This window comes from Chelonia mydas, chromosome 2, assembly GCF_015237465.2.
Source record: "Chelonia mydas isolate rCheMyd1 chromosome 2, rCheMyd1.pri.v2, whole genome shotgun sequence".
NCBI classification, from domain to species: Eukaryota; Metazoa; Chordata; order Testudines; family Cheloniidae; genus Chelonia; species Chelonia mydas.
This window is the reverse complement of record NC_057850.1, coordinates 215770054-215793522: the sequence shown is the minus strand read 5'-3', so window position 1 is coordinate 215793522 and position 23469 is coordinate 215770054. Positions and strand designations below refer to the sequence as shown.

The 23469-nt window shown below is 42.2% G+C and overlaps 1 protein-coding gene across 3 annotated transcripts in view; it reads left to right on the top strand.

Moving 5' to 3' along the window:
• Positions 1 to 23469, top strand: part of LOC102940187 (probable acyl-CoA dehydrogenase 6) — a 136955-nt gene that overhangs the window by 2030 nt on the left and 111456 nt on the right. The window contains exon 1 of one of the 3 annotated variants that reach the window (XM_043541191.1): positions 6295 to 6440. The exons of the other annotated variants lie outside the window; for them this stretch is intronic. The gene's annotated coding sequence lies outside the window, so the exon portion shown is untranslated. Of the gene's footprint in view, positions 1 to 6294; positions 6441 to 23469 lie in introns of those variants that run through there. 3 annotated transcript variants of the gene reach the window in all.

Here is a 23469-nt window from a genome sequence, read left to right as displayed (position 1 = left end):
CAATCTATTTTTGCTCTAAATAGGTGCACAGGGTTGCTTCAGATCTGTCCTCAACGTCATTACAAGGCCAAATTCTGCTCTTAGTCACATTTGTGTAAATTCAGAGTATTTCCTGTGATTGGAGATTATGGAGTTACTTAGGCATTTGATGGTGCAGGTAAAATCAGAATTTGGCCCTTCACTTTCTGTGTATAATATGAGATAAGGGATCTCTCTAAGGGGGTGTTTGAGGAAGTGGCAGTCAAGGTGCTCTGTAACAATAATTATTGTGAAGAGAGCCTGGATTTAACAGCTAGTTAAAGCAACAGTCATAGTCATACTAATTGGTCTCTGACAGTCAGATTCAGCCCATTTAAAAGTATTGTTGCAGAGAATACTATTAGAGTACAGAGCTGAGAACCAGGGTTTATGACCTGTGTAGAAGAGTGTATTACCAAGTCACATGGCTCTGACAGCCTGATATCTATACCACTATCACAAGTAGAAGTTTGAACCACTTTTTCTACACATGACCTACAAGGCATAACTGTGATAATCATTAGGGTTCGTGATGGGAGGAGGCATTATGTAGCGCTGAAACTCAAGCACTGTTCCTTTGCACTGTATGGGTGAAACGGGTCCATCTTATGCTCTGATTCCTGCCAGTGGGTAATATTTCATTTCACATGGGATTTTGTGCATTACTAGATGAGTTTAACCTTTCCAAATTTATTTTATATCTTAGTTCAGTGGGGGGAAAGACGTTTATTTTTCTTTCATTGTAAAATGACAACTTATGCTTCTCACGCTCAAACAGGATGTATCATTGTCTCATTAGTTTAAAGGATGTTTAATTAGTGTGTTGATAAGCATGAATAATGTTAGGCCTCTTCCCCCGAGGTTTGTATATGTATGTGTTCCTTGTATATATTCTGCTGTGCCTTGATTTTCTGTTCACATAAAGGAAAGATTTCTATGTCTTGATTAGTTTGTTAATACAAACGTTAATATTATTCACTTAGACTGAACTCCTGGATCCTGCACAAAGCCAGAGTAAATTGTCTGTACCTAGGATGAGGAATCCTCCCCAATCTGTGAAGTGACAGCAGAGTAATTCTGTAGTTGCTCCCACAGCCTTAGGTTTGCAGAGATCGTTGCTGCAGATGGGGGGGGTTTGATCTGTGTACCTGAGAAGTCACAGATTCACCAACTTCCTTGGACAGCATACTCCTCTCCACACACACTAGCGCATAGGGAGGCACATGAAGAGCTAGGTTCTGTGGTGCACAGAGGCTGCAGAACTGTTGCATTCGTCTCTTCATGTGTCGGGGAACTGTACCATTTCCACTTTGTTCTGGGGCTGTAGGAGTGTGTATGTGCTTAGGGACTAGGGTTTGTCCCTTATTTAATAGAAAATATCACCAGCTATTATGCTTGGCAACTCTAAAACTTAGAACAAGTTAAATACCTGAATACAAAGAGGAAGGATGGTCTTGTGCAGGGCTTCTCACAACAAATGTTTTGATGGCCTCAGGGTGCGGCCACCAACTCTCACTAGTGGCTTCGTTGACACTTTTTCCCCTAAAGTACTTAATTAACTTTAGGAAAAACAATTAAAAATGCACAGATTCACATCCAGGTCATTGTCATTTATATTTGTAGGGTTTTTTGGCAGACTCAGTAACAAAAATAATGCTGCCTCCCCCTCACTACCCTCCCCCCCCCCCCCCCCCCCCCCCCCCGCACCCATGCAGGACTTAGTGGGTCCTGGGGCTTGCTGTGAAAAGTGATATGTGTAAATTTGTTAATATCACAGCACACTTTAGCTACTTGGGAGGCTATGATAACTAATATTAACAAACATACAAGTATCACTTTTCACAGATAGCTCGAAGTCTGCTGTGAAAAGTGATACTTGCATGTTTGTTAATATCACATTTCTCAGCAAGCCCCAGAACCCATTAAGCCCTGGCTGGGGGGGCCGAAAGGGAGGCAGCAGGGGCCAGAGGCAGTGGTGGGATGGAGTGGGGCCGGGGAAGGAAGCAGGGGCCTGGGGTAATGTGGGGGATGGATGCGAGGCCAGGAAGGCAGCAGGGTCCAGGGGTGGTGGATACAGGGCTGTGGGAGGCAGCAGCAGGGGCCATGGGCGGTGTGGGTGGGTGATGAGCCCCACTGTCGCGTAGCCAGAGCCTGGTGTCTGCTGCCATGCCGCCAGGACTGGGGCTCAGTGCCCACAGCCAGAACCTGGAGACGGGGACAGGAGCCAGGGATTGAAACCTGCTGCCATGCAGCCGGATCTATAGGTCAGTGCCCAAGCCCAGAGCCTGAAGCTGGGTGCCAGAGCCCAGGGGTACATAGCTGGAGCCAGGAGTCAGTGCCCAGCGGTTGGTGGGGGGAGCCTGGGAACAGAGACGTGGGTTACTGCCTTCTGCTGTGCAGCTGGGGCAGGAGATCAGCATGAGGAGCTAGGGCCACGTGGCTGGAGCCCGGGGCCAGTGCCTGTCACCGCACGGCCAGAACTGGGGGCCAGAGACCGACTGAAGCTCCATGTCCGAAGTCAGGGGTCAGCACCTGCTGCCCCGCGACCAGAGCCCCGCAGTTGGAGCCTGCTGCCATGCGGCTGGGGGTTTTTCCCTGCATGGCTGGAGCCTGGGACTGGAGTTGGGGGCCGGTGCCTGCTGCCATGCAGCTGGAATCAGGGGCTGGAGGCTGAAGCCCTGCAGCTGGAGGTTAGGGCGACGTGGCCAGAGCCGGGGAGGGCAGTTCAGTACCTGCTGCCTCGCAGTTGGAGCCCGGGGCTGCACGGCCAGGTTCCTGAAGTCCCGCCACTGGAGCCTGCTGCCCAAACCCCCTCTGTCCAATGTGGGTCCAGAACTCCCCTTGCTTCTGCAACGTAGTGTCCCACCTCTCTCCCGAGGCGGTGTAGGGCAGCGTATCCAGGAACAAGGAGGAAGTGGGAGGGGCCAATGCTTTGCTTGTGCCCCCGTCCCCCATCACCACCCAGGAGGCTGTCGTGGCCGCATGAAAAGCCCCTAGTGGTCGCGTGTGGCCACAGTGGCAGCATTTGAGAAACACTGGTCTAGCGGGCACTAGCTTAGGATTTGGGAGACCTGGGTTCAATTCCCACTGCATATCTCCTGTGCGGCACAGCCTCTCTCCACCTCAGTTTTCCCGCTGTAAAATGGGGATAATAGCACTTACCTACTGCATAGGGGAGTTGTGGGGATGAACACAATGATTGTGAGATGCTCAGATGCTACAGTACAGGGGTGGCCAACCTGAGCCTGAGAAGGAACCAGAATTTAACAATGTACATTGCCAAAGAGGCACAGTAATAAGTCAGCAGCCCCCCCATCAAAAAGCGAAAGCACTGCAGGCTCAGGGGAGGGTGCGGGAAGGGGTGGAGTGGGGGCGGGGGTCTGTGGCAGAACGAGGGGTTGAGCAGTGAGCACCCCCTGGCACACTGGAAAGTTGGCACCCGTAGCTCTAACCCTGGAGTTGGTGCCTATACAAGGAGCTGCGTATTAACTTCTGAAGAGCCACATGTGGCTCAGGTTGGCCACCCCTGCTACAGTAGCTTGGGGCAATATGTGTATTTTTGATAGATGACTGTATTGCACAAGAAATTATATTAAACAAGATAATATTTTATTTTACGGGACAATTCTATAGCATATACATAACTCCCAGAATGAGGACTTGATTACACATGAAAATTTCACTCACTTAACTTTAATCCATTTTTAAACTGCTGTAGTTAAGCTTGTACAAAACCCCTTTGTAAATACTCTTATTATATTTAAAGAATGATTTATTTTGGTTTAGCTTAAACCTGTTCCCAGTTGACTTAAGCTAGACCATGCCTACACTACAGGGAGTATAGCGGCGTAGCTACTGTGCTCTATCTATGCTGGCATAACCCCATAGCATAGACAGAGCCTACAGCTTCGGAAGGGGCTTTTCAGTCACTGTAGGAACTCCACCTCTGTGAAGATGGAAACAGTCTTCCATAGACCTAGCTGTGTCTACTGTGGGAATTAGCTCAGCATAGCTATGTTGTTCAGGGGTATGGATTTTTCACACTCCTAAGCACTGAAGCTATGTCAGCCAAGTTTTTAGTGTAAAGCTGTCTCTCAGCTGCAATAAGTCACTCTTAAAGTAAAATAAGAGTGGCCACATAACCATTTGCACCTGTTTAAAATTACACCTGTAGTTCAACTGATGTAACTTTCTCCTTGGTAGACATACCCTAACACAACCACAGGAGAAGTTATAGAATAATTATTTGGATTCCATTACTCCGAAATCCTTATTTTGTGTTTCCATTCTTTTTTTCTCTGGAATCTGTTAGTTTAAAAATATAACTCTATCTGTAATTTTCCAATTGTTTGAGCATGAAGAGGAAGAGACTCATGTAATTCCAGGGAGCTGTTTTCAATAGGGATATTGAAATGTTATGTGAGTAGTTTCCTTTACTACTTTTTAGGTCACCACCCTTCCTCTTGGAAATCTCTGAGAAGTAACTTTTTTTCTTTATTGTACAAGGTTATAGTGCAAGAGTATTCAACAACTTGTTGAAATGGAGATTCCTCTACATTACATTTGAATGTAATCAAACAAATTCTTAATCTGCTGTATATAAACTCTGCATTTTTCTTTTTTCTTTTGTCTTGGCGATGGGAGTGAGGGCTCTGGGACATGAACCTGTGCAATTCTCCATACATGTGTGGCCAGAGCCTTATTCGGTGTAAATCAGCTTCTCATTTATGCCACCTGAGGATCTGGTCCAATTACTCTTATCCCATCCTTGCTGCAATACTATAATGGGGATACTGGAATAAAGAAGATGTGAGACCATGTCCTTTGGATAATAGTTGGTCTTGGTTTATATCCCCATAGCAAAGCTAGAAATCAATATGGTGACCACTTTTTATCTATGATTCTTTATTTAGTATAGTTAAGGCCCTGTGTATTCTGCAGCACACTGGACCTACATTTGGCACCCTGAAGCCCCCTGAGTTTACCACCACCACCACAGCGAAATCTGTAACAAAATGACAAGAACAAATGGATATAAACTGGCCATGAAAAAGTTGAGTCTTGAAATTAGACAAAGGTTTCTAACTGTCAGAGGAGTGAAATTCTGGAACAGCCTTCCAAGGAGAGTAGTGAGTGCAAAATCCCTAACTGTCTTCAAGACTGAGCTTGATAAGTTCATGGCAGGGATGGTATGATGAGACTGCCTACAATGACACGTATATCTGAGACTGCTAGTAGAAGATATCCCCAACGGCTGGTGATGGACACTAGATGGGAAGGGCTCTGAATTATGACAGAGAATTCTTTCCCAGGTATCCTCTGAAATGTTCGTATTTGGGGTTGGGAAGGAATTTCCCCCAGGGCAGATTGGCAGAGACTCTGGAGGTTTTTCACCTTCCTCTGCAGCAAGGGGCATGCGTCACTTGTAAGTTTAAACAAGTGGAAATGGTAAATTCTCTGTAACTTGAAGTCTTTAAATCATAATTTCATGTCTTCGGTAATTCAACCAGAGGTTGTGAGTCTATTACAGGAGGGGGTGGGTGAGGTTCTGTGGCCTGCAATGTGCAGGAGGCCAGAAGAGATGATCAAAATGGTCCCTTCTGGTCTTCCAAGTCTATGAGACATTTCCCTAGTGTAAAAATTTAGAGCATTTAAGGAAAAGTTTTCAGTGCGGTAAATATTAGAGAGCATGATCCTTTGAAAGGATGAACACCTTCTGCAAAATACTGCAACATGCCCTCAATTCCCAATGAAACCTCTTGAATGAAGTTGGTTGATCTATCTTTGTCACATTCCCTACATCCATAGGGCAGCAGCAGAAGAGAAAAGTGTATTGTTCTTCTGATAATTACAAATACTGTATATCATTTCAGAATAAGCTTTTCATAGCTTAGCCACTAGGAAACTGAGGAGAAGGTGACAGGTTACTATCTAGTCATTGGGATAACAGGTGCTACCCACTGATCATATTATTTAGTGGGAGGATGTTAAATTATTAAAAGAAGGAAAGTGCATCAGCTGGGAAATACATGATTTGGACTTGAGATTTTAAAAAACATAGTAGTCTACAACAGGGGTTCCCAAACTTGGTTTGCAGCTTGTTCAGGGTAAGCCCCTGGTGGGTTGCAAGATGCTTTGTTTCCCAGCGGCCCCGGTTTGCCGTTCCCGGCCAAGTTTGGGAACCCCTAGTCTACAATCATATTTCCTTTCACTAAAACCTGCAGGAGGGAATGGATTCAGAACACTAAGTGTGGGGAGCTTCCCCCATTGTGCACTGAATGTTCTGCTAAATAGGGGAAGTTTAGTCCTGCAGAGAGGTCGGGCACAAACTACATGGAACCCAGCATTCCCGAGGAAAGCACATAATATACCCACAGATCCTGTGCTCCACTTCCTCCTCTTTTCTCTGATTGCAGTATTATGTAAGTATTTTGGGGACAAATCCTCAGTTGATTTAAATCAATATACTAGACAATACTTTGATAGAGAGGAAGCTTTCATGTGAGATCTTGTAGCTGGGAGGGGCAGTAGTGTTACCTATATGTAACAAAAAGTATCATCCAATATATTGTGAGTGCTGCCAGAGCAAAGAATTCTTTTAACTTTTAAACTATATTTCAGTGATAAGAGTGAAAAAGTAAAATAAGTTTCAGCGTGATGTATTAAGGCTTCAAGAAAATTTCTCTGTGTGTGATTATCAGACTGATGTCACCAGAATCATCTGACACTGAAATGATTAACTTGTAGCCAAAATGCAATAATGGCAATTTTGTGAGCAGGATCATGCGTTCTGTTTTGTTCAGTCTGAAAGTGTGTTACACAAGTCTAAGATGACTACAGCTATATATCCAAATAATAGATTAATTGTTCCTGTTATTCACAGGAGAATAACTTCCCATTGACTTCAGGGAGCGTCCCCCATAAGAAGTTAGGCCCAAAAATTGTATTTGTGCTTCAGAGCTAGTGATTATATCATGCTGCTTGTCTTCAGTAGCACATCTGACTAAACTGGACTATATACCGGCACACTTTTGACAGCTAAAAGTTGTGTCTGAAAAAGCGGTGTATGAGTGTCTGATTAATTTAGATTCTTGCAAGAGTGTATCAGAAAATATAAGATTGATGCTTGGTTCTGTTTTGAGCATTTTTGTGTGGAAATGTGTGATTATTGTTTTTATCAGTACGTGTCTTTCCTCCCATTTCTCCTGTTCCCAAGGCACTCTGTCTCTGAGGTTGGCCTTGCTCTAGATTTTAGGACTTTCTGTGGGTTTTGGTTTGTTTGTTTTTTTATGTTTCTCTCTGTCCCATGATTTTTAAAAATGCTTTCAGTGCCTATTGTAGTTGGTCTTCAGGGAGAAATAAATGTTTATGGATTGCATAAGAGTATTTCCATAGAACGTAGTGCTCACACTTATTTCATATCATTATGCCTGCCAAACTGGTAGATTTAAAGAACAATTACATATTTATTTCAGAATATAACATAAATTATCTGGACTAATTTTTGGTGACTAACACTGTTAAGTCCAAGTATCGCTATGAGATCTATCTTCAGTAAGGTACATTTTTCAAGGTTCCTTCCCCACTCTGAACTCTAGGGTACAGAGGTGGGGACCTGCATGAAAACCCCCTAAGCTTATTTTTACCAGCTTAGGTTAAAACTTCCCCAAAGTACAAACTATTTTACCTTTTGCCCTTGGACTTTATTGCTGCCACCACCAAGCATCTAACAAATATATAACAGGAAAAGAGCCCGCTTGGAAACGTCTTTCCCCCCAAAATCCTCCCCAAACTCTACACCCCCTTTCCTGGGGAAGGCTTGATAAAAATCCTCACCAATTTGCATAGGTGAACACAGACCCAAACCCTTGGATCTTAAGAACAATGAAAAAGCAATTAGGTTCTTAAAAGAAGAGTCTTAATTGAAGAAAAAGTAAAAGAATCACCTCTGTAAAATCAGGATGGTAAATACCTTACAGGGTAATCAGATACAAAACATAGAGAATCCCTCGAGGCAAAACCTTAAGTTACAAAAAGACACACAAACAGGAATATCCATTCCATTCAGCACAACTTATTTTATCAGCCATTAAACAAAACAGAATCTAACGCATATCTAGCTAGATTACTTACTAAGTTCTAAGACTCCATTCCTTTTCTGTTCCCGGCAAAAGCATCACACAGACAGAGAGAACCTTTGTTGCTCCCCCCCCCCACCAGCTTTGAAAGTATCTTGTCTTCTCATTGGTCATTTTGGTCAGGTGCCAGCGAGTTTATCCTAGCATCTTAACCCTTTACAGGTGAAGGCCAGGAGGGATTTTAAAGGTGTTTACCCTTCCCTTTATATTTATGACAACATTCTTTAATGATTGGGGTAGGATCCCAGGCTAAAACAGGAAAAGAACAAGTTAAGAATGACTTACACAAGTTAGATGTCTTCAAGTCAGCAGGGCCTGATGAAGTCCATCCTAAAATGCTTAAGGAACTGGCTGAAGAGATCTCTGAACCATTAGCAATTATCTTTGAGAACTTGTGGAGGACGGGAGAGATACCTGAGGACAGGAAAAGGGCAAATATAGTACCTATCATTAAAAAAGTAAATAAGGACAACTGAGGGAATTATAGACCTATCAGGTTAACTTCAGTACCTGGAAAGATAATGTAGTGAATAATCAAACCCATCAATTTGTAAGCACCTAGAAGAAAATAAGGTGATGATAAGTAACAGTCAATGTGGATTTGTTGAGAACAAATCATGTGAAACCAAACTAATATCCTTCTTTGACAGGGTAACAAGCCTTGTGGATGTGGGGAAGCAGTAGATGTGATATATCTTGACTTTAGTAAGGCTTTTGTTATTGTCTCACATGACCTTCTCATAAACAAACTAGAGAAATATAGCCTAGACCAGGGGTCGGCAAGCTATGGCACGCGTGCCAAAGATGGGACACGAGCCAATTTTTAATGGCACGCTGCTGTCTGCCGGGGACCCCGGCAGAGAGCAGCATGCCATTAAAAATCCTGCCCAGCCCGGCCCACTCTTCTCCGCCCACTGCTCTCTCCTTTCAGGGCAAGCAAGCTTCCCCTTTCCCCCACCTCTTCCCCCAGCATGCTGGGTTCCTGCCCCTCCTTCTCTCCCTCCCTGCAGCCAATCAGCTGACGGCCCTTGCGATGGAGGGGGAGAGGTAGAAACGGGGGAGAGGGAAAAGTGGAGCCACAGCATGCTCTCTGCTCTGGGGACCTTGGGGAAGGGGGTGGAATCAGAGCATATCCCCTCCAGCCCCCTGCCGTGAGCTGCTCAGGGCAGGGGGCTGGGAGCACCCCCACGAACCCAGGCCACACCCGCAGGCCTCTGTCCTGATTCCTGAACCCTCCTCACACACACCCCACCCTCTGCCCTCACCCCTCCCACACCCCAGCCCCATGCTGTGACCCCTGCACCCCCCCCCCCAGCCCTGACTCCGGCACCCCCCACACATACCCAGCCCCCCCAGCCCCCTGCCCTAACTCCTGCACCCTCCTCACACATCCCTAGCCCCCTGCCCTGACTCCTGCACCACCCCACATACCCAGCCCCCCAACACCCCATGCCCTGACTCTTGCACCCCCGACATTCCCACCCCCACCCTGAGCACCAAACGGGAGCTCCTGCACCCCCCCCCACCATTCCCACCTGCACCCCTCGCACCAAATGGGAGCTGCCCAGGTAAGCGCTCCACACCCAAACCTCCTGCCCCAACCCTGAGCCCCCTCCCTCATTCTAGCTCCTGGCCAGATCCTGCACCCCAACCCCCAGCCTGCTCCTTCACCCCCATCCATGTTCTCAGTACACTCCAACCCTCATCTCAGTGCAGAGAGAGGAAGAGAATGGCTAGAACCAGGGAGAAGGTAGGTACCTACTCTATGTGGGCAGGACCGGGACCCCAGACCAGCAGTGGGCTGAGTGGCAGCGGGCTGAGCCGCTCAGCTCACTGCTGGTTTGGGGTCCCGGCCACCGGCCCTGCTCAGTCCACTGCCGGTCTGGGGTTCTGGCTGCTGGCCCCTTGCCAGCCAGGGTCCCAGCCACAGGCCCCGCTTAGCCTGCTGCCGGCCTAGGTGAATGGAACCCCAGGCTGGCAATGGGCTGAGTGGGCCGGCGGTGTAAGATCAGCATTTTAATTTAATTTTAAATGAAGCTTCTTAAACATTTTGAAAACCTTGTTTACATACAACAATAGTTTAGTTTTATATAATATATAGACGTATAGAGAGAGACCTTCTAAAAAATGTTAAAATGTATTATTGGCACGCGAAACCTTAAATTACAGTGAATAAATGAAGACTCGGCACACCACTTCTAAAAGGTTGCCAACCCCTGGCCTAGACGAACTTTATTATAAAGTGGGTGCATAACTGGTTGGAAAACTGCATTCAGAGAGCAGTTATCAATGGTTTACAATCAAGCTGGAAGGGCATGTCAAATAATTCAGCAGGGCTCTGTCCTGCGGCCAGTTCTATTCAATATCTTTATAAATGATTTGGATAATGGCACAGAGAGTACACTTATAAAGTCTGTGGGTGATACCAAGCTGGAAGGGATTGCAAGCACTTTGGAAGACAGATTAGAATTCAAAATGATCTTGACAAACTGGAGAAATGGTCTGAACTAAATAGGATGAAATTCAATAAGGACAAATGCAAAGTACTACACTTAGGAAGGAATAATCATTTGTACAACTATAAAATGGGACATGACTGCCTGGGAAGGAGTACTGCAGGAAAGGATCTGGGGATTATAATAGATCACAAAGTTAATATGAGTCAACATTGTAACACTGTTGCAAAAAACCCAAACATCATTCTGCGATGTATTAGCAGAAAAGTTGTAAGCACAACATGAGAAGTAATTTTTCTGCTCTACTCAGCACTGATAAGGCCTCAAGGGGAGTATTTTGTCCAGTTCTGGGCAACACACTTTGGGAAAGATGTGGACAAATTGAAGAAAGTCCAGAGGAGAGCAACAAAAATGATTAAAAATCTAGAGAACATGACCTCCAAAGAAAGATTGAAAAAAATTGCTTTGTTTATACTGTAGAAGAGAAAACTGAGGGGGGGACATAACAGTCTTCAGGTACATAAAAGGTTGTTACAAAGAGGAAGGTGATAAATTGTTTTCCGTAACCACTGAAGACAAGCTTAAATTGCATCAAGGGAGACTTAGGTTAGACATTAATGAAAATTTCCTAACTGTAAGGGAAGTTAAGTAATGGAACAAATTACCGTCATTGGAGGATTTTAAGGATAAGTTAGACAAACCCCTGTCAGGGATAGTCTAGATGATAATTAGTCCTTCCTCAGTGCCGGGGATTGGACTGGATGACATACTGAAGTCCCTTCCAGTCCTACATTTCTATGATTTTATGACTAGGCTCTAACTCCTTTGAAGAAGAAATGACACTGAGTTTCTTCTCTGGATTTTTAAAAAATAATTTGGGCAAGATAGGTATATGTATACATTAGAAGATGCATATAATTATTCCTTTGACAATATCTAATCTTCATTTAAAAACCTCCACTTTTGGAATTTTGGGCCTAATTAAAAATATGCTTTTAAATATGTTGTGTTCTCAAGTTGATGGCTCACACTGTATCAGTATAGTTCTCATTAGAACTGATTCTGAGGGCATCAATGTCTAATTGTCACCATTATGAAAGAGTGACCTAAAGTCACAAAGATTTAACACAGTAGTCAGTACTTTAGCCATATCAGTCCAATTAAGGCTAATCAGCTCTGTAAATGACCTGTCTCTTACTGTTTCAATGCACATGCTTTTAATATGCAAAAGAAGGGGGCGTATATTATCACTGCACATAACACAAAGGGAATAAGGCAAATATGTATGTAATATACCAAGGCTTTTCAGCCAAAGAGGAGACATACACATGAACTTTTCACAATATTAAATTTCAGGTATGTTGAATTTCTGAAAATTGTCTCCTGCAGTTCGTTCTGTACACATTCTTTCAAAATGAATGTTTGTCCTTTTCCGTCTAAATGTGTGGAGAGGTTGTTGAAGTTCTCTTTTAGAATAGTTCCTTCTCATCCACAAAAGAGAGAAGACGTAGACTGTCTGTGCAAGTACAGACAGCAAGGTAGCACAGTGGGGTCCATGACTGGGGCTCCTTGGCACTACAGCAATACAAATAAATAACAACAAGGGCGATCACTCTAGGGCTAACTGAATATCTATCCTAATTCCATTAATGGAACTCCCATTGATGCCAAGGGGAATTTTACTTAAAGATCAAAGGTACAATATAGCCATATAAAAGATGAAATCCTGACCCCATTGATATCAATGGCAAAATTCCCATTGACTTCAGTGGACCCAGAATTTCACCCAAAGTTTTTAATCCTTTACACCTGCCCTATAAGATTCTTAAAGTATATTTTATTAGTTTTTAGCATTTTTGAGAGGGGCAAAGAGAAGTCCCTCACATGTAGGTTAGGGACAGGAAGATGAAAAGCTGCTGTTCTGAACCTTTCATCCAAAAGCAGAAGTGCGGGGAAACTCTTGTCTCCTGCTGTATGTGCCATCGGTTGACTAACTGAAATCCTAGAGAAAGATTACATGAGGAGAGAGAAATAATTCAAGAAAGGTTTACTAATCCAGTGAGCTAGGACTGATGGATAATCATAAATATTTCTATAAACTCCCCCATACCTACAATTTGCTACTGTAAAAAGGTGTACCAAGTGTTTGTTTGCCCCCTGCTGGAAGCTCCACTGTCTTGGTGCACTCCTTTGGGGAAGAAGAGCAGGAGCTGCATAGAAAGATCAGCCAGGATCAGCTGCAGGTGGAACTAATGAGAATCAGTCCTGCTGTGGCTAGAAGAGCTAGTAGCAGGCAGAAGCCAATCCAGGCCCAGCAGGCAAGGTATAAAGGGCTGTCTGCTTCTTCCAGGAGCCAGTTCTGGTTGAAGCTGGGGCCCAGGAAGCCTGGTGGGATCAGAGCCTAACTGACTGCACCTTTTTATGAGAGTCAACAAAAGACTTTGTGGAATGTAAGGCCCAGGTAAGCCAGCTTGAGTTGAATGTTAATATGACTGCTGTAAATCTAAGCAAGCTCACTTACTGAGTGCTCCATTGGTTTACTTGAGTCTGTGATCATTATCCTGTGTAAAATAATATTAAAAATATGCACAGAGTACAAACCTGTGTTATGACCTACAAGAGTAAAGGGAATACGTTAATCATGATATGTTACTAGAAGTGTCAAACACCTGAGAAAAAAGATGGATGGAAATCTCATAAGAGAGATGAAGACAGTGACACTATTATCTATGGACAGGGGTTGAGACCAAACTTGCCACGCGTGGATTTAGCAGCTGCACTCTAGAAAGACAGGGGTGACGTTGGTTGGGTAGTGGGGGAACTTTGAACATAAGAAGGGCTATACTGGGTCAGACCAAAGGTCCATCTAGCCCAGTATCCTGTCTTCTGACAGTGGCCAATGCCAGGTGCTTCAGAGGAAATGAGCAGAATAGGTAGTCATCAAGCGATCCATCCCTCTGAAGAATGGATTGCCTCTGTAACACCCTTATGATCTGAATGTGTCCACCCTCGGATCATAAAGTTGGCCACAGCCTTGGAGTTCAGCTGTATTCCTCACTGTTTCTAGATACCCAGTAGACCTGGGTACAAAAAGTGGGTTTTACATTTTATTTTGAAAGCAGTGAGATTTGTGCTCTTTCCAACCTGTTCTGGAAATTAGCTCCATCGTCCTGGATCAGGTAGCTTGGGCCGTCCTATTGAGGGCTTTGAAGATAACTCTAAACTTGAGTTTGACACTGTGTTTGACAGAGAGCCAGAGAAGAAAGTGGAGCTATGTGGTGACATGTTCTTTGCAGTCTGTGGTGTTAGACAGGCAGATTCATTATGAACCAATGGAGCTCCTATAGGGTTTCTGTTTCATTACTAGTCACAGAGAATTACAATTAAGGCCAGAATTTGTGGTCACTGTGGCAAAGTCTGAATCCAGGAGAATGGAGGGCACAGTCTCTTGGCCAGTTGTACATGGAAAAGGGAATTTCTATGACCTGACTTTTCCCACAATAACACTGCATGCAAAAAAATTCCTGCTGACTGAAATAGAGATGGCAAAAAAGAGAACTTTGTGTGCTCACATTAATAATTATATGAGGCACTAAAATACCGCAGTGGTTGGGAATAAGCATCTGTATAGATTGGTGTTCCAGTATTTAAGCTGTTCTTCCAAAATCTTTTTAGTTTTCCTCACCGTTCTATCCCCCCTATTCTTACTTTAAAAAATGTTGACATTCAGCAACACCTGAACAGATTTCTGGCCCTCAGTAGGTGTTGGGGGGGAGTATTGCAGCAACACTGGAGTAACTCTAACTCTGCATTTATATGGAATACACCAAGCTGTCACTTATCACATGCTCTCTCTAGAGACCGTCATTAGATCATCTTTCTGTATATAATGTAAAGCTAAAAGTTTGAATACAAATAAACTTTCTAAATCCCCAGCAGAGTTTTTAGTGATGCAAAAATTTAATCTTAATATTGACCAAATAGTTTTGTCTGTGCAGCTGAACTAAGAAGAAAACACTGCCATATGTGATTTGAAAGCTGCAGAGTTGACTACCACAGTGATATAAAGAGAACTCTAGTCTGGCTGCATGGATGTGTAACTTTGCCTATTGTGGTCAGATTTCACAGCAGTTGTAATAGAATTTTACCATTGTTGAGATGGAGAAATGGCTTTAGTAAAATAGGATATAAGCGTTGTTCAAAAAGGAACGTTAGGAACCTGTGTAGATCATGAGCAAAACATTCATATTTAACCAGTTGGGTGCCCTCAGGACATTTTGTAACTGGGTATTCTATGGCAGTGGTTCTCAATCAGGGGTAGGCATACCCCTGGGAGTGCACAGAGGTCTTCCGGTGCCGGGGGGGGGAATACTCAGCTCATCCAGATATTTGCCAAGTTTTACAACAGTCTACATAAAAAGTACTAGCGAAGTCAGTACAAACTAAAATTTCAATGGACAATGTCTTGTTTATACTGCTCTTTATACTATACACAGAAATGTAAGTATAATATTTATATTCCAATTAATTTATTTTATAATTATATGGTAAGAATAAGAACATAAGCAATTTTTCAGTAATAGTGTGCTGTGACACTTTTGATTTTTATGTCTGATTTTGTAAGCAAGTAGTTTTTAAGTGAGGTGAAACTTGGGGGTAGACAAGACAAATCAGACTCCAGAAAGGAGTACAGTAGTCTGGAAAGGTTGAGAGCCACTGTTCTTTGCTACTTTTTGTTAATCCTTTTTGTTTCTTTGGAAGAGCAGCACTGGATCAAAGAGCCAAAACAGCTTTGATGTAAATATGGGTTTTTGTATCATCCTTACATATTTGATATATTGTCAGGAATTATAACTGAAAGCTGGAGATTAATAGTGCCTGTGAGGTTGCAATATCTACTCAAATGACCTGATAGAGTGGCTGTGTCTTGCACACAAGAATGTATCTTAGATACTGGAAATTGATTCATAGTAGTAGTAAAATTGAATTGGCATTTGCATTGCCTAAAATCATTTGTGAGTTTTTGGGTTACACAATCTGGAATTTTTATTTATTTTTATATATTTTTTGTAATGAAAACAGGTAGATTGAAGTATGGGAACAAAAAGGAGATTTGCAATATTTTAACCTCTGAATCAGTAATCATAATTATACTTTATGTACAGTATAGTGAAACATGCAGCAGTAAAAGGGAGGATACTAAATGGTTTAAACAGAACCCTGTCCAATTATTGCTGTATGAATGGAGAGGAAGAAATTCCATGACCCTTATAGGATCTGTTGTGTGTGCCTTTCTGCTGAAAATGTGTTTTTATAAAAAATAAATAATGAGGTATATTATATTAGGTTTTTTTTGTCTTTATTTTTTCTTTTAGGATTAGAAAATACAATTTCATTCACTAACAGTTTGTTCCAACATTTGCTGATCATTGCATTTTTAGTGCTGTAGGAGACAGCATTCTTCTGTTTACTGCTGGGGCATCGGCATAACCGATGATGTCCAAAGGAATGCTAAGAGTTTTATGGCATGGTATTATTATTCATTAATTATAATTATTTGTAAGGATATAAATTGACCTTTCTACTCCAGCCCCCATTGTTGTTAGCACAGATCAGTCTTCAAATCCTACAATTCCTCTGGAAGCTGAGACTCAGCCACAACCATCTCCAATAAAAGCAAGGAAAATTGGAGTGAGCCAGGCCTGTGCACCCTTCTTCTCCTTTCTCACCCATTATATCAAAGGGATACCTCAGGCCTCAGTAGTAACCCCAAGGCTGTCCCTATTAACCACTTGCACAGTCTTTTCAGAATTGGACCTTCAAAGAATCATGCTCTCATGGAGTAACAGCTTCACAGGCTCTGTACTCCTGTATGTTGCCCCACTGGGTATGTCTACACTGCAGATGGGAAGTGCGATTTAAAGTTGGGCAGATGCTTAAATCCTTTCCTGAGTTGGGGTCATTAGCTGTTGTTTTTATTCTGTTGCCTTCAGATTTTTGGGTACCACACACACATTATTATTTAGTTTCTTGATGATAGGTTTAAAAATATTTAGAAATCAGAAGCAATCCCTTCCAGATTATAATTTTAAAGTTGGCCAGTTTTGGGTTTGTAGAAGTGTACGATAGTAATAATTTGAAAAAGTCTAAATTAAAGATTCTAATAGCTATTTTTTTTTTGCTCTCTTTTAGTAATGTGGATCTTCTTCTTTTAAAATATTATTGTTGAATGGCTTTATTTGTGCCGATTATCTTTCACAAGGTCATGGAACAGATGTCTGCACGTAAAATGACCTTTTTCCAATTAAACCTGTCTTCCCATGGAAAATGTTTTCTTGGCCTGTATCTCAGAGGCCTCCTGGTGACAGTTCGAAAGGATACACAGACGTCTTTAATCATTGGGCCTAATCCTGAAATCCATTACTCAGATAGCTGTCTTTGAAGCATTTACATTCAATATAGGTGCATGTACAGAGATGCCAATTCATACTTTTGGCTAGACAGACAAATATAGAATCATAGGCACAGATTAACTCCCTGATGCCAATCTGCCTGTAAAAAAGAGTCTTCCACATGTGCATCTTGTCTTTCTCACATAGAGGATGACCTCCACAGAATTACACTGTATTCCTGGAATGCCAAAGAGTGCTGTCTGCAGAATCTGCAAGGAAGTATCCGGCTGGGAAAGGAGTCTGGGGAGGTCGCTAATTGTACCCCCCCAGCTCCACAGATTTTCTGGAAATGGTAGTATGGGCCCATGTTGTTACTTTTTTTAAAGAGCTCCTATATGCCAGAGGACTGTTTTTAAGGGGGGATCCCAGGGGAAGCCATAGCCAGGGAGTGTAGGAGTGTATGATTTGGGGCCCCAAGACTCTCTGCCTCATGTGGAATCCCTTGGCTCTGCAGTTTCTGAAGGTGGAACTCACTGCTTGTTTGGCAGGAAGGCAACCCCCTCCCAAAAAGCAATTCACTTAAACTCCATGAAATAGCAACAACGCTTCCTTAGCTCTCGTCCCCTAACACCTCTCTACTCTACTTGCACTACATTGATGACATCTTCATCATCTGGACCCATGGAAAAGAAGCCCTTGAGGAATTCCACCATGATTTCAACAATTTCCATCCCACCATCAACCTCAGCCTAGACCAATCCACACAAGCGGTCCATTTCCTGGACACTACTGTGCTAATAAGCGATGGTCACATAAACACCACCCTATATCGGAAACCTACTGACCGCTATACTTACATACATGCCTCCAGCTTCCATCCAGGACATACCACACGATCCATTGTCTACAGCCAAGCTCTAAGATACAACCACATTTGCTCCAACCCCTCAGACAGAGACAAACACTTACAAGATCTGTATCAAGCATTCTTAAAACTACAATACCCACCTGCTGAAGTGAAGAAACAGATTGTCAGAGCCAGAAGAGTACCCAGAAGTCACCTACTACAGGACAGGCCCAACAAAGAAAATAACAGAACGTCACTAGCTGTCCTCTTCAGCCCCCAACTAAAACCTCTCCAGCGCATCATCAAAGATTTACAACCTATCCTGAAAAATGATCCCTCAGTCTCACAGATCTTGGGAGACAGACCAGTCCTTGCTTACAGACAGCCCCCCAACCTGAATCAAATACTCTCCAGCAACCACACGCCACAAAACAAAAACATTAACCCAGGAACCTATCCTTGCAACAAAGCCCGATGCCAACTCTGACCACATATTTATTCAAGTGACACCATCATAGGACCTAATCACATTAGCCACCCCATCAGGGGCTTGTTCACCTGCACATCTACCAATGTGATATATGCCATCATGTGCCAGCAATGCCCCTCTGCCGTGTACATTGGCCAAACCGGACAGGCTCTACACAAAAGAATAAATGGACACAAATCTGACCTCAGGAATCATAAACATTCAAAAACTGGTAGGAGAACACATCAGCCTCCCTGGACGCTCAGTAAAAGATTTAACGGTGGCAATTTTGCAACAGAAAAGCTTCAAAAACAGACTCCAATGAGAAACTGCTGAGCTTGAATTAATATGCAAAGTAGATACCATTAACTTGGGTTTGAATAGAGACTGGGAGTGGCTGGGTCATTACACATATTGAATCTATTTCCCTAAGTTGAGTATCCTCACACCTTCCTGTCAACTGTCTAAATGGGCCATCTTGATTATCACTACAAAAGTTTTTTTTCCTCTTGCTGATAATAGCTCATCTTAACTAATTAGCCTCTCACAGTTTGTATGGCAACTTCCAACTTCTCTGTATGTGTGTGTGTGTATGTATGTATGTGTATATGTGTATATATATATATATCTATATATATCTTCTTACGATATGTTCCATTCTGTGCATCGGATGAGGTGGGCTGTAGCCCACAAAAACTTATGCTCAAATAAATTTGTTAGTCTCTAAGGTGCCACAAGTACTCCTGTTCTTCTTCCATGAATGTATGTCAAATGTAGGGATGCTCTGTGTTATAGCTTCACTGCTTAGTCCATCACATTGCTAATGCAAGATATTGATACAGCCTGGCTTCCAAGTTCAGAAAGCCAGTGATGCTCTGCAGAAGTTTTTATGAACAGTCAGGGTTATCCTGAACATCTGAGCAAGGAAAGTACTACATATGGTGTGTAATCAAAACCATAAGAAACACTTATTTGTTGGTAGTTTTAAATGAATTAATAGTGTCCTGGTACAATAAAAATGGTGATGGCCATCTAGGAAATTTTGTTGCGCCCTTGATGCTTGTCTGAGTAGTTTTTACATGAAATACTAGTAGCTGTAGTGTGATTAGAACAATTATAATGCATCATCAGCTATTACAAATATTTATAGGTTTTCTAGGATATGCCAACCCCCCCCCCCATACTGTAGACTATTTATTTACTTAATTATTCTCCTTAGAGCAAATGTATTGCTTGTGCCAAATGCTAGAGGTAAAAGGCTCTGTAGCCCACTGCCAATCCCCTGAACTATCCAATTCTCCCAATTCACTTGTTTGATGTTTTTTCTAGTGATCAATAAGTTATTAATTAAGAATGTTAATTAGTTTAGTTTGTTGCTTTTCTATTCATGTGAATTTTTTCACTAAATTAAGTTACAGAGACTTCTTTAATTATGTTGTCATAATGTTAACTGGAGTGATCTTTTTTCTAATCAAGTTAGAGCTTTTGAACTGAAATCTGTTAATATCAGAACTGACATGGTATACTTATATGGCACCACAGAATGCAATTAAATATCCTATTAATTCATACAATATCTCTTACCTTTCAAATTCTCTCTCATTTTAGTTGAACAGGACTTACTGGAAGATTTAATTATATTCCTGAACTTGTGAAAGTGTTATTTTGAATTCAGTATTTTTATGTAAGATTTCCACTCAGTATAATGTTATCCTGCTAACCATGGAGAAAAATACATTGTACAATAATAGTATAAAATGAGGTATAAGAAGTAGTAAAATGAGGGATAAGAAGTAATAAGTACAATGCTTGCAAAGGTTAAAAGTTGTGGTTTATATATTGTTTTAGCTTTGAATCTCAAATAGCTACATGGAAGCTGAGCTCACTGGTGACTAACAGGAAAAGATCTTTAGTCACTAAAGGACATTTATTTTTACTTTCAGTGCCAAAATTCATTTGATTACATTTTTTGCTCTTGTAGGAACAGTATGCTTGTTACAGAATGCAGTGAGAATTTAACAAAGTTAATGATTTTTCCTAGAAGCAGTATAGAGTTGCAGGGCTAACTACAGATTGGTGTGCTGAGTGAAATCCCGGAGATTATTTTTTTCAATTTAAGAAATACATCATTAAAATTTCTGAGTAAAAAATTATTTTCATATGAAACTTTTGGCAGTAATCTATACCACATTTTTTAAAAATGCTGGATTAAGATTCTCCACTCCCACCCCCAGTTATAGGATGCATACAAATCTGTTCAGTTTTTGTATTTGGGAAGTAGATATACAAAGGGAAGAGTTGTTCTGTCCAAGCAAACCTGTTTTGTCATGTTCAGAATGTGTTTTGTTGACATTAATTTGCCATAGTAAAATCATGAAGAAATGTGTGTGTTTTTGGCCAAAACAGGAAAACCTACTGTATGTTGGTAGAAATAAGTTATGCCACATAATATTTTTAATCTTATCAGAAATAGTATTTAGTATTAAGCAAATATTCACCCCAACGTAAGGGAAATGTTAGTCTGGACAGTCAAATAGATAGTGCAATATGCTGTAGTTTCATGAGGCACTACCTGGGGATGTTCTGAAGGTGAATATCCATGTGTTTATTTTACTTGTATGCTGGAATAATATATAACAGCAACAACAAGAAAACCAAAAAAGCAACAACGCTGCCTGTTTCCTCCCATTTCTCCTTTCCTGAACACTGAGCTACAGATGCTGTTTTTGATACAGTTTAGTACAGATTACTTTATAAAAAGGTTTGTTGTTGTTAACATCATCTGACATTATGAGAGTTTGTTGGCTTGATCAGTTTCCTAGTGGGCACCTATCCATGTTTTTTTAAAAGAATAACAGTTGATATTAACTATGGTATCACTCTTGCAGGCAGTCTCCACAGAGGGACAGGAGCTTGCATTGGTATGCAAACTGACCCTCTTCTCCTTTACAGAGATTATGCCTCTGGGTTTGAATTGTGACACTCTGGTGGGGCAGTATGAGGAAAATGTGTACACTGTACTTAAGATAAATTCTTATGCTGTCACCCTAAACAAGAGGACAGTATTGTCATTCTTCACAAGCTTTTGTTGGTACTTTCTCAGCATGTTGAAAATGGAAATCTGTTTCCCATTTAGATTCAGCGTAGAATACATTATTTTTTATTTGCGCAGTTATGTTGTTTACAGCTTCAAGATGGTGTCAGGCAGGAGCGATCTGTGATTTTTGGTGAAACTGTATCACGCTGTTTTCAGACATCAATTTACTTTGGTCCTGTTTCATACTTGTAGCTATAACTGAAGGTCAAAAAACGAGCAGGACAGGACAAACAGTTAAACTCTGCAAAACTGATGGAAAATGTAAATGGCTTTGATGCTGCAATCATTCCATTGACTTCATTAACTTCTAATACATGCAGATGGCTGCAGCGCTGGACTCAGTCCCAATGGTTATAATACTCAGGCAACAATTCTAGTACATCCACTTCCTACTTTTGCTGAGCTCTATCAAAACATTAGGGTAGATTTCTGTTCATAGTTAGTAGTCGCTTCCAGTCATTTTCCTGGACGCTATCAGGTGAAGTCTCACAAGCAAAGAACACTATTGATAAAAAATCATACTTTTCTACAGCAAACTCAACATTAAGGGTCTATATCTTGAGTATTTAAGTATCTGAAATGAAAATTTATAAACATAGTGGAAGTCTGTCCTAGATACAACATAGGAAGAGGGAAGGGCAGTTTATTTTTGTTGTTGCTAATCATGTGATCGACAATGTTCATATGAGAGAGATTATAAATAATTTAATAAATTAAACATCCAATGTAATTGTTTCACAGAATATGGTGTTAGGAGTGAAATAATAATTTTTGCTGCCTGATGTGAGGTATCCAGTGTTCCTTGGCCAGCTGTAGACCAGGAAGCCGGTGTGGATGGGCTGAGATTCTCTTAAGACTGTACAAAAACTAAATCTCTCAAAATGAAACTCCACAGGGTCCCTTCCTTCTCAGCCTAGTGATTTGGGAAGCAGTAAGTATTTATTTCCAGATTGAGAAGTAGTTATCACTACAGGACGTATTTATTTGGTATGGACAAAAGACTGGGAAAGGTAAACACTTGGAATAATAAATGAAGTGTATATTATAATACAATAATACAAATATAATTATTTTGGAGAGGAGTAAAATCTCCTTCACGGATTAAAAATCTGTCTTTATCCTTATTAAAAATAGTACAACTTTTTTATTCCAAAGTGTATGTGTGTTTAACTTGGACCTCTTATTTGTAGGGCCCTACAAAATTCACGCTCATGTTTCATGTTTTTAGATATTTACATCTGAAATTTCATGGTGTTGTAACCATGGGGTTCCCAGCCCAAAAGGAAGTTGTGGGGTGGTAACAAAGCTGTTGTAGAGGGGTTGTGGGATTGATACCCTCACTTCTGCACTGCCTTCAGAACTGGGCTCTGAAAGCCGCAGCCCGGAGCTTCCTGCAGCTACAGGAGATTCCCAGAGGTGGAGGTGGGCCTGAACTCCACCGTGCTGCTTGGAGCGCCCCAGCCACGGGCTCCTAGCTGCTAGTCCCAGTCAGGCTGGGGAGGGACAGGATTTGCTCTTCCTCTGCACGGCCGTTCTCTGAGGGAGAGCAGACTCACTTTCGGGTACCTCATGCAGCTGCAGGGTGCTCTCAGCGGCATGGGGGAGATCAGACCCATCTCCACCTCCAGTAACCTCCTGCAGCTGCAGGAAGCTCCAGGGTAGGCACCTGGGGGTGGGTCTGATCTCTCCGTGAGAGCAGCTTTTCAGGGGAAGAGTAAGTCCTGTCCCTCCCCAGCTTGGAGGGGACTAGCAGCTGTAGCCAGGGCACAGTAGGAGCCCCTCAAGCTGGGGTGCCCGCAGCCCTCCTCCTCCCCTCCCCTCCCATCCAATAGCTAGATTTCATGCGGCAGGTCTGATTTCACGATCTGTGATACATTTTTCACAGCTGTGATTTTTGATAAGGCCCTACCTATGTGTGATATTTAATGTGTTCAGTCTTCATGTGCCCTGAAGAATTGGTGTAGGAGCAGACGTGGCTTATGTCCCATCGTCAATTGCCCCTTTATAATTTAGAGCAGTTTGAAGACTGCTTCAAATTATGCTGGCTAGTAA